Source organism: Zeus faber (assembly GCF_960531495.2).
Source record: "Zeus faber genome assembly, chromosome: 8".
Taxonomy (NCBI): Eukaryota; Metazoa; Chordata; class Actinopteri; order Zeiformes; family Zeidae; genus Zeus; species Zeus faber.
Window position 1 is genome coordinate 7005651 of NC_137195.1, and position 8807 is coordinate 7014457.

The following is an 8807-nucleotide window of genomic DNA, read 5'->3' on the forward strand; positions in this document are numbered from 1 at the left end:
ACACACACACACACACACACACACACACACACACACACACACACACACACGCACGCACACACACACACATACACACACGCACACACACACACACACACACACACACACACACACAAACACACACACACACACACACACGCACACACACACACACATACACACACGCACACACACACACACACACACACACACACTGGTCTTTAGGTGGGACTCCAGTGTGGGTGGACCAGCTGTGAAAGCTGTTCATCTTATCTTTGAATGTCATCCGCCCTTTTTTTTAGTTCGTTGTTAATGAGACAGACAATGTTTATTTGTTTGTTTGTTTCTCAGGGGGGAAAAAGGCTGTGATGTCCTTACTTCAAATCTTAATTATTTCATAATTCACACGCACGTCCTGTTGATCCAGCCAAACAGCAAGAGCTGTGTATACCATGCAACATGTGCCTTAAAGATTTGTCTGTACTTTTCTAAACTGTGATATTCGATTTTTGTTGGTAATATTGAAGAGAGAAAAAAAGAAGCAATTTTTTTAATAACATGTTTTCCAATTCGACCTGTTATTAGCAGATTAGTGCACAGAAAGGATTGGTGGCCCTGAAGCAGCAGACGGTGCACAGCAGATGGAGCTGTTGCCACCTTCACTCTATTCACACGTTTCAGAAGCACTATTGGGTACAAGGAATTTAGACTAGGTCGAATTTTGGTTGTTTTCTAACTAGTTGGAAATGCAGGGGAATGTACTGTGGATTCGATCGATGTGTGAATTTGTTTAAGAATGATATTTATATGGATGAAAGATATACAGAATAAATGTATGCAATACTGTGTCATGCATCCTCAAAAACACTTTTCACAAGGATGGCTCAATAGACATTTGGTATATATCGAATATTATATAATGGATGTAATATGTATCACATATTTAAATTTGTACGGATAAAAACATGTGTTTATTACTGTATGTTAGTTGGAAGTAAGATATCTTATTTTTAGATAAGAAACAGCGTCCGTCAAAAGATTCCACGTGGCTTCTTCAAGAAATCATTTAACGAGAGGACAATTTAATTTAGTCTTCTTTCGCTTTTTTGTTTTTGTGCATACCTGTGAAGAATTGAATCAGGTGCCACGGAGGCATGTGGTTTGCCAGTCATCTCCAACAAATCATAAGAAAAATGAAATGTCCGAACAACCCAGTACGAGACGAGTGAAACATTAAAATAATCAGATCACACGGTGCTGTTGGAGAGAACAGAGTATATACATATATATATATATATATATATATATAGAGAGAGAGAGAGGGAGAGAGAGTAATTCAATCTGTTTGTTAGGACCCAAAGGTCCAAGGCACTTTTCACCTTTAAATACAATAAAATGGAATTTAGTCGGGTAAACTGAATATTTACGTACACACAATAACATGAATAAAGTCCAGAAGTAAACTCTACGTATTCATACGCTACTCATTTTTTATACTTTTTATCTCACGTACATATGATAAATAAATAGTCTGACGTTGACAAAAGTATATCAATAGCCATATTTACCGGTAGCAGTTATTTATGTATAATATCCTTTTAACAGGAGGGAAATTATTGTAATTCCATGACCCAGGTAAAAAAGATTAATCCTTTTCCCTCACTTTCCCAGCGTGGAATTGGCTTTTTCAAAATTTCCCAACTTAGTTGGTGGTGCCACAGTAATCGGAAGTGGCCTTCTCCGTAGTGCTGTTCCCTGAGGAATTCCAGCCCACGTTAGTTTTAGTTTGTTCTTAAAAGCATGCTGCCCCCATCATATGTGGACAGCAGGATATAAGGGGCATCAGTACATAAGTAAAAAAAAAAAAAAAAAGACATCAAAAAGGCAGTTGGTGATGTACGGATACGGAAGAGTATTAGGGCTGCGCAAAAAGAAAAAAACACCCCTATATTTCGAGAATAAACTCAGAATTCCGATATTAAACTCGGAATTGCCAGTCTTACTGAAGGTAAAAATGTATCCCAAATGTATTTTAAAAAGTTATTTGAAAAAACTTCTGTATAAAAAGACGCTGCCATACAATATTCAATCATTTGATCAAAAATGTCATGTCATGTGATGAGCAGAAATTGAACCATTTGCATGGCTGAGTACTATTAGGAAACCAGTTAAAATCCACAAAAATCACTAGTGAGGCACTTTCATAAACGGCGCCACCCAGTGGAAAGTGTAAGGCGTGCAGAAGAGGCGACCCTGGGCCTGAGGGGAGGAAAACCGGCAGTAACAATAATGAACATACGAGCATCCATACTTATGTAGATGCATGACAGCAACAAATGTGATACGATTGGATTGTAATAATATAAGAAACCAACATATCAACTACATTACATTTCCACTAAGCTCTGCAAGAACCAGATTGGAGCTTCCCCTGCGGTGACATCCGGAACCCTGAAAGGTCTCTGGAGCACTTTTAATCGAGTGTTAAAACGCAGGTGGCAGAACACAAAACCGACCTCACCAGTGTCAGCATGAGGAGTTTGCCAGTACCTTCCCAGGGCCCCGTGTCCGAGATGAAGCAGCTATGATGACTCCGAGACGAGGCCGGCTCTGGTCGGAGGTCTCAATGTTCGCTTTCAGACCCTTTGCCGAAAACACAGTTTGTATGCAAGACGTAACCCAGAAATAACTGCGGAATATTTCGTACATGCAAATTAAAAAGCTGCCTGGGTAGAACGCCGGGTGTCTTATTTTGTTCTTTGCTGCAGTGCAGAGGGAGACTTTGAGAGTTTGCAGTCCCTCGTAGGCAGAAAGGTCTCGCGCACCATGTCCAATGTCAACAAACAGCTTAAAGAGGTCCGTGGGAAAGATCCTGGAAAAGGGAAATAAGATTCCACAACAGTGCTGACGTGTGTTTGAGAAGATTTGTTCCAAAATAGACACCGCCCGTATTAAAAAAAGACATTGAAAAAATACTCTCTGGTATCTGTGAAAAACATTTGCAGACTTACTGGAGTGATAGCATCTACTGTGGGGAGGTATTTTTTTTCCACAAAAAGGCCAATTTATGACATGTAACTGATTGCATTTTGCCCAATAACAATGCACAATTTTGGTATAAAGTGTTTTGAAGTAAAATGAATAGTTCCTGGTAGATTTTACATATAAAATAAACTTTGTGCATTAACCATTTAGAATTTTAAAATTATTATTATTATTATTCGTGAGTAATTTTTGGGAGGTTCTTCAATTGGGTGATGCCATGTAGCAGCTCCATTAGAGGGAAACAGAGATCTCCCCTCAGTGGCTTTCTAACATCCATCAAATAATACGGAGAGGGATGGAAATCAAAGGAATGTTTTTTAACTGCTCCAAGGAGTTTTACTGCATAGTGAGGCTATCAGATATGAATTATCATGAAAATGATCATAATGATAATTATAGCAGCAGTCCATGCCAGGGATTGCATTGTGTAAACAATAGTCTATTATTATTGTTGTTGTTGTTGTTGTTGTTGTTGTTGTTATTATTATTATTATTATTACACATGACCTCTTCAGCTGATGCTCCATGTCAACACTCCCGGTGTTTATCACCAGAACAGTACATTTGTTGTGGAAGCTCTCTTAGATGATATGGTTTTCTGTAGAGATTAAGATGTTTTTTACAGTATTTAATAAGCCCTTAGTTTTACGATACCAAAAGCTGTGTGTGCTACTGTGGGCAGGGTTACTGGTCATTGGCAACTGAACCGTATGTGTCTGGCCATATGTGTCTCTGAAAGTTTAAATATTAAGAGTTAGTTTCAAAGGTAAGCTTTACCGGTGTCTGCATTTAAAAAATAACATAAAAAGGAATTACTGTCAAAGGGATATTTGTGAAATGATATGTTAAAAATCAACACAATCTGACAGTGTTGAACTGCTCACATAGCAAAGGGCCAATATGATCAGATAGATAGATAGATAGATAGATAGATAGATAGATAGATAGATAGATAGATAGATAGATAGATAGATAGATAGATAGATAGATAGATAGACAGCAAGACAGACAGACAGACAGACAGACAGACAGACAGACAGACAGATAGACAGATAGATAGATAGACAGATAGATAGATAGATGGATACTTTATTGATCCCCCGAGGGACATTTCTGTAATAAACACAATAAACATGAAAACGACCTGAAGAATTGGTCATGTACAGTAAAGCTAAGGACTAACCTGAACTGTCAGCCTAAAATAAACAATAAAAGATACAACTGGCTATAACAACAACCTGCTGATAGACCAATAAGGTTAAACCTAGAATAAGTAAAGACATAACAAGAAGCCTAGAAATCAACAATGAGCTAGAATAAATATAATGTACACTAATGTAGAATTAACTGGAAGATAAGAAACATAATATTCTAATATTGAGTGCATAGGGACAGAATAAGACATTTGGACAGCCGAGTGTAAGTATCACTCAATGCACATAAAGTACCACCAACTGTCGAGAGCAATATGTTCATTCCACTGAGGTATGCGGGGACACTGCAGCCGAAGGGGAATGTGCAGGGTGTGACTCAAGGCACGTTAGTCCAATGTGAGTAATACCAAGAGAGTAATGACTTCAGCCAGATCAGCAAAACCAAAATTTTCATCCTCCAGATACGTGGAGCGGTCTGGCTCTGATCGCGCACCAACAGTGAACAAAGATCTGGATCCGCGTGCAGATAACTTGGTATTAACCCCGCGTGACCCCTGACCTCCCTTGGCTGACAGCCTGCCGAACATGCCTGTGAGGGAATAAATAGACCGAGCGGCGATAAGGAAGTACAGCGCATACCATAACTCTACTTATCCGTGTTTTTTTCTGGGAGGGCAAACGGGCGTTCACTGTTCTCTATCGGTGGGACCGTCATGAGCTCAAAATACTAAAAACTGAGAGGATGGAGATAAAGTAAGAGAAATGCAGGTGTACCGTATATACCGCCTGACACCTCGGGATTGAGGGAGAACTGCCGAAGAGATGAAGTCGTTAAAAGATAGACAGGGGCGTGTGCTGGTTTCGTAACCTCATAAACCAGAAAAAGAACGCCCGAGGGTTTGCCGAGCAGCGCCCCGTGCGGTGGATTCCCGGTCAACGGGCGCAGGCGCGGAAAGGACGGAAGTCGGTTTCCATCCACTGATTCCCCGGTTGCCGGCGAACGCGCCGCTCGTCTGGTGCGTTTAGTTCGATGTGAGGCTGCGTCCGGGCACCGTGCAGTGGCGTCGAGCGACCTGCAAAGCGTTTTTTTTTTTTTTTGTTTTTTTTTTTTTGAAACACGACCCGTTCTGTATCTTCGTCGAAGTGGCCGCACGCTGCCCCGCCGTAGTGTCGGTTGCTGTTGTTTATTGCGTGTCCTAATCTGTTTTCCCCGCTAACTTCAAAAACGATATAAAAATAAGACGCTGTAAGAGGGGAAAGCAAACAAGAACGAAAAAGTGTCGTAATCTTACTCCTATTATTATACCTTATTATTAGGGCCTCTATTTCTTCATTTTTGGCCTTTCTTACTTGTCTTCTTTGGTTGCACCGCATGTGACACATGGGTCAACCGTGGACCCCCCCGCTCCCACCTACTTAAATGCTCTTGTAAAAGCACATGTTGCCCCCCGGGTGCTGCGCTCATTAAATGAGCGTCGCCTGGCTCTGCCGGCCGTACAACCACGGCAATCCAGGCTATTCTCATTTGTAGTTCCACGTTGGTGGAACGAGCTGTCAAAAACGACCAGAGCAGGGACCTTTAAGAAGCACTTGAAGACCCAGCTCCTCAGAGAGCACCTCCTCACCTAACTTACCACTACTTAGCAGTATTTATTAATTGTTACACTAATGTCTCTGTCGCGATGTAGCTTGAATGTTATTCTCCCTTGTAAGTCGCTTTGGATAAAAGCGTCTGCTAAATGACTAAATGTAAATGTAAATGTAAATCTGGTCAAATAATTCAAATATTTGTTTTCAAATCACAATGCTGCATTAATAATATAAATTCATATTATAAAAATATAATAACATATAAAACTGAATTAAATAGATCACAAGAGAGCTATTTATAACAGGAGTACGAGGCAATTCACTCATGTGAAGGAAAAAAACAACAAAAACAAAACAAAACAAAAAAAGGGGGTGGTTTTCCCTTTCCCCGCCAGCAGAAGACAACCTGGCCAGTGGCCCCCAGGTCATTTGTGACCACTGTCATAAACAAAAGATTGGCAAACATTCTGCACGATACAGTTATACCATTACATAACTTATATTAAATTTTAAGGTTCAAGATTCCGTATTTTTATTTTGTCACATGCAGTCATAATAATAATAATAATATTAATAATAATAATAGCTTTATTGTACACAGTTTACAAAGTGCTTTGACAGATGAAATTAAAGCACAGATCATGATTTTAAAAGGCAAAGGAAATCAATAAACAGGAATAAAATTCATCCGTTGAATTTCAAAAAGCGGATAAGGAGACGGTGAAAATAAGTGAAAAAGATAAACACAATTTGATAATAAGGAATATAAATAAATAAAAAACCCATAAACGTGCGGCAAACTCTGAAGGCCGCGCAAAACAAAATATGTAATATATGTCGTGCAAATAAAAAACAATACGTGGGTAAAGGACATGAGCAGAAGAAAAGATAAGAATTCCTGTACTATTATGGAGCATACTGTACCGCATACTGTGTCACTGTTCAGGGTTGTTCGTGATGCCGTATTGCTGCGCAGTACTGTTGTATACTGTGCTGTATTATCCCAAACACTACCTCACTCTATTCACATTCACATGCCACTTTAATGCACATATCTGTATATACATAATTGCCTATTCCATATACATAAGCATATTCCCTCTATCTATTCCATTTGATTTCATTTCTATAAGTATTCGACTTACTGTATTACGTTTTAGGAGTCAGTTAGTTGGTCTTTTAGAAAGACATTTTTCCCCCGGGACATATTGTGTGTTATCACCGGGTGCGTTGCATTGACATTTCACTGCGTATATGTATGAAAGTATGTATATGTATGTGACGAATAAACCTCTTGAATCTTGTCAATTGAACGAGTACTTGAATCTAGCGGCCAAGCAAGCGATTGCAAAATGATAAAGATCAACGTGCGTTTTGTTTCACTTAAAAAAATTAAAAAAAACCCTTAGCATGCATTTTGCTTACTTTGCTCCTCTGCTTCCGAGTGTTGGAAAAAAGCCCGACACCGCAGACAGCCGATGTTATGAGAGATTTGCCCCCACGACCGCTGTGCAGCGCCATGTAAAAATCATTTCTGGTTTTGAGGAAAAAAAAAAAAACAAACAAAAAAAAAACTGTATCACGTTTTAGGAGTCAGTTAGTTGGTCTTTTAGAAAGACATTTTTCCCCGGGACATATTGCGTGTTATCACCGGGTGCGTTGCACTGACGTTTCACTGCGTATATGTATGAAAGTGTGTATATGTATATATATCTGTGTGTGTGACGAATACACCTCTTGAATCTTGAATCTTGTGTATGTAGGTGCGTGGAGCGTGTGTATGAGCACAGACCGAGTCCCTACGTCGGAGGGAGGTTGGTGCTCCGTGTTTCCAGCGCTCTCCGGCCGTTGGTCGTCCCCCCCCCTGTCGGCCGGCGTCGTGCGTCGCCCGCCGGTTCGACGTTCGGCGTGAAGCCGCGTTCAACTCGCTCGAACCGCGGGCGGACGCTCCCCGCCCCCCGATTCCCGACGCGCTCTGCGCCCGTTTCGCGGCGCAGCCTCCGCGCTGCGCGCTCCGCCGTACGCGCGTCCCGCTACGCAGCTGCGGTGCGGGGAGGGAAGGGGGGGGGGGTGGGCTCGCAGTAATGTCGGTGTGTGTGCGTGATCGGGTCTACTGAGGCGGCGGGGAACGTCGGCGTCATGGGTGAGCACCCGTCCAGCTCCGGCGCCGCCGAGCGTTCGGAAGGCGCGTTCGTATCACCGGCGGCGGCTCTCTTTACTTTGCGGGGCGGTTTCCGCCCGGACGAGCGGGTTTGCTGTGGGTTTTCGCCGCCGCTCGGCTCCGACACGGGTCCGACTAACCAACGCCCAGTTGGGTACGGCGCTGGCTAGCATGCTAAATGTAGCCTCGGGTTAGCCTCCGCCGATCGTTTCCCGTGTTAAGTTAGCCTGTGTAGCTTAGCTCGCCGGCTACACAGGCTAACTGTCATTTCCTGTGTTATATAGATTTAAGTTGTACCGGTAGAAACGTGTTTTATTCGCCCGCGGAGGGAAATGGCGGTGTTTATAGCGGCACGCATCAGAAGAAAAGACAATACCGATCAAGTAATAATGTAAGAAAAAAAAGGAAAGAAAAAATGAGCAATATCCAATAACTCCTAAAAATTGAACAAAAAGTAGGAAAAATGGGTACGATACAAAAGACCTCCAAAATAACTGAAAATTCGAAAAAACGAAACAGTAAAAAGTAGAAAAGGGGAATTTATATAACACCGAAAAATAAAATAATTGTCAGCATGCATCATAAAATCATAAATGCGTAATAAACCTTTGTATCAACAGTTGATTAAGTGTGTTTCAGGTTTAAATACAAAAACATGTTGTGGTGGGAACAAGCAAATAGCTGGACTGAAACAAAACACATTTTCAGGATAATCGAATAGTCTGTTTTGGGCCGGGTTAGTTACCTGCTCTTTTGGACTGTGTGCCTTTTGACTGCCCAGTGGCCACCGGTCTCCTTTTGTGATCTCATAACACACACACACACACACACGGTGTCTTTCAATGGAAAACAATGGCAGCAGAATGCCACTGATCAGA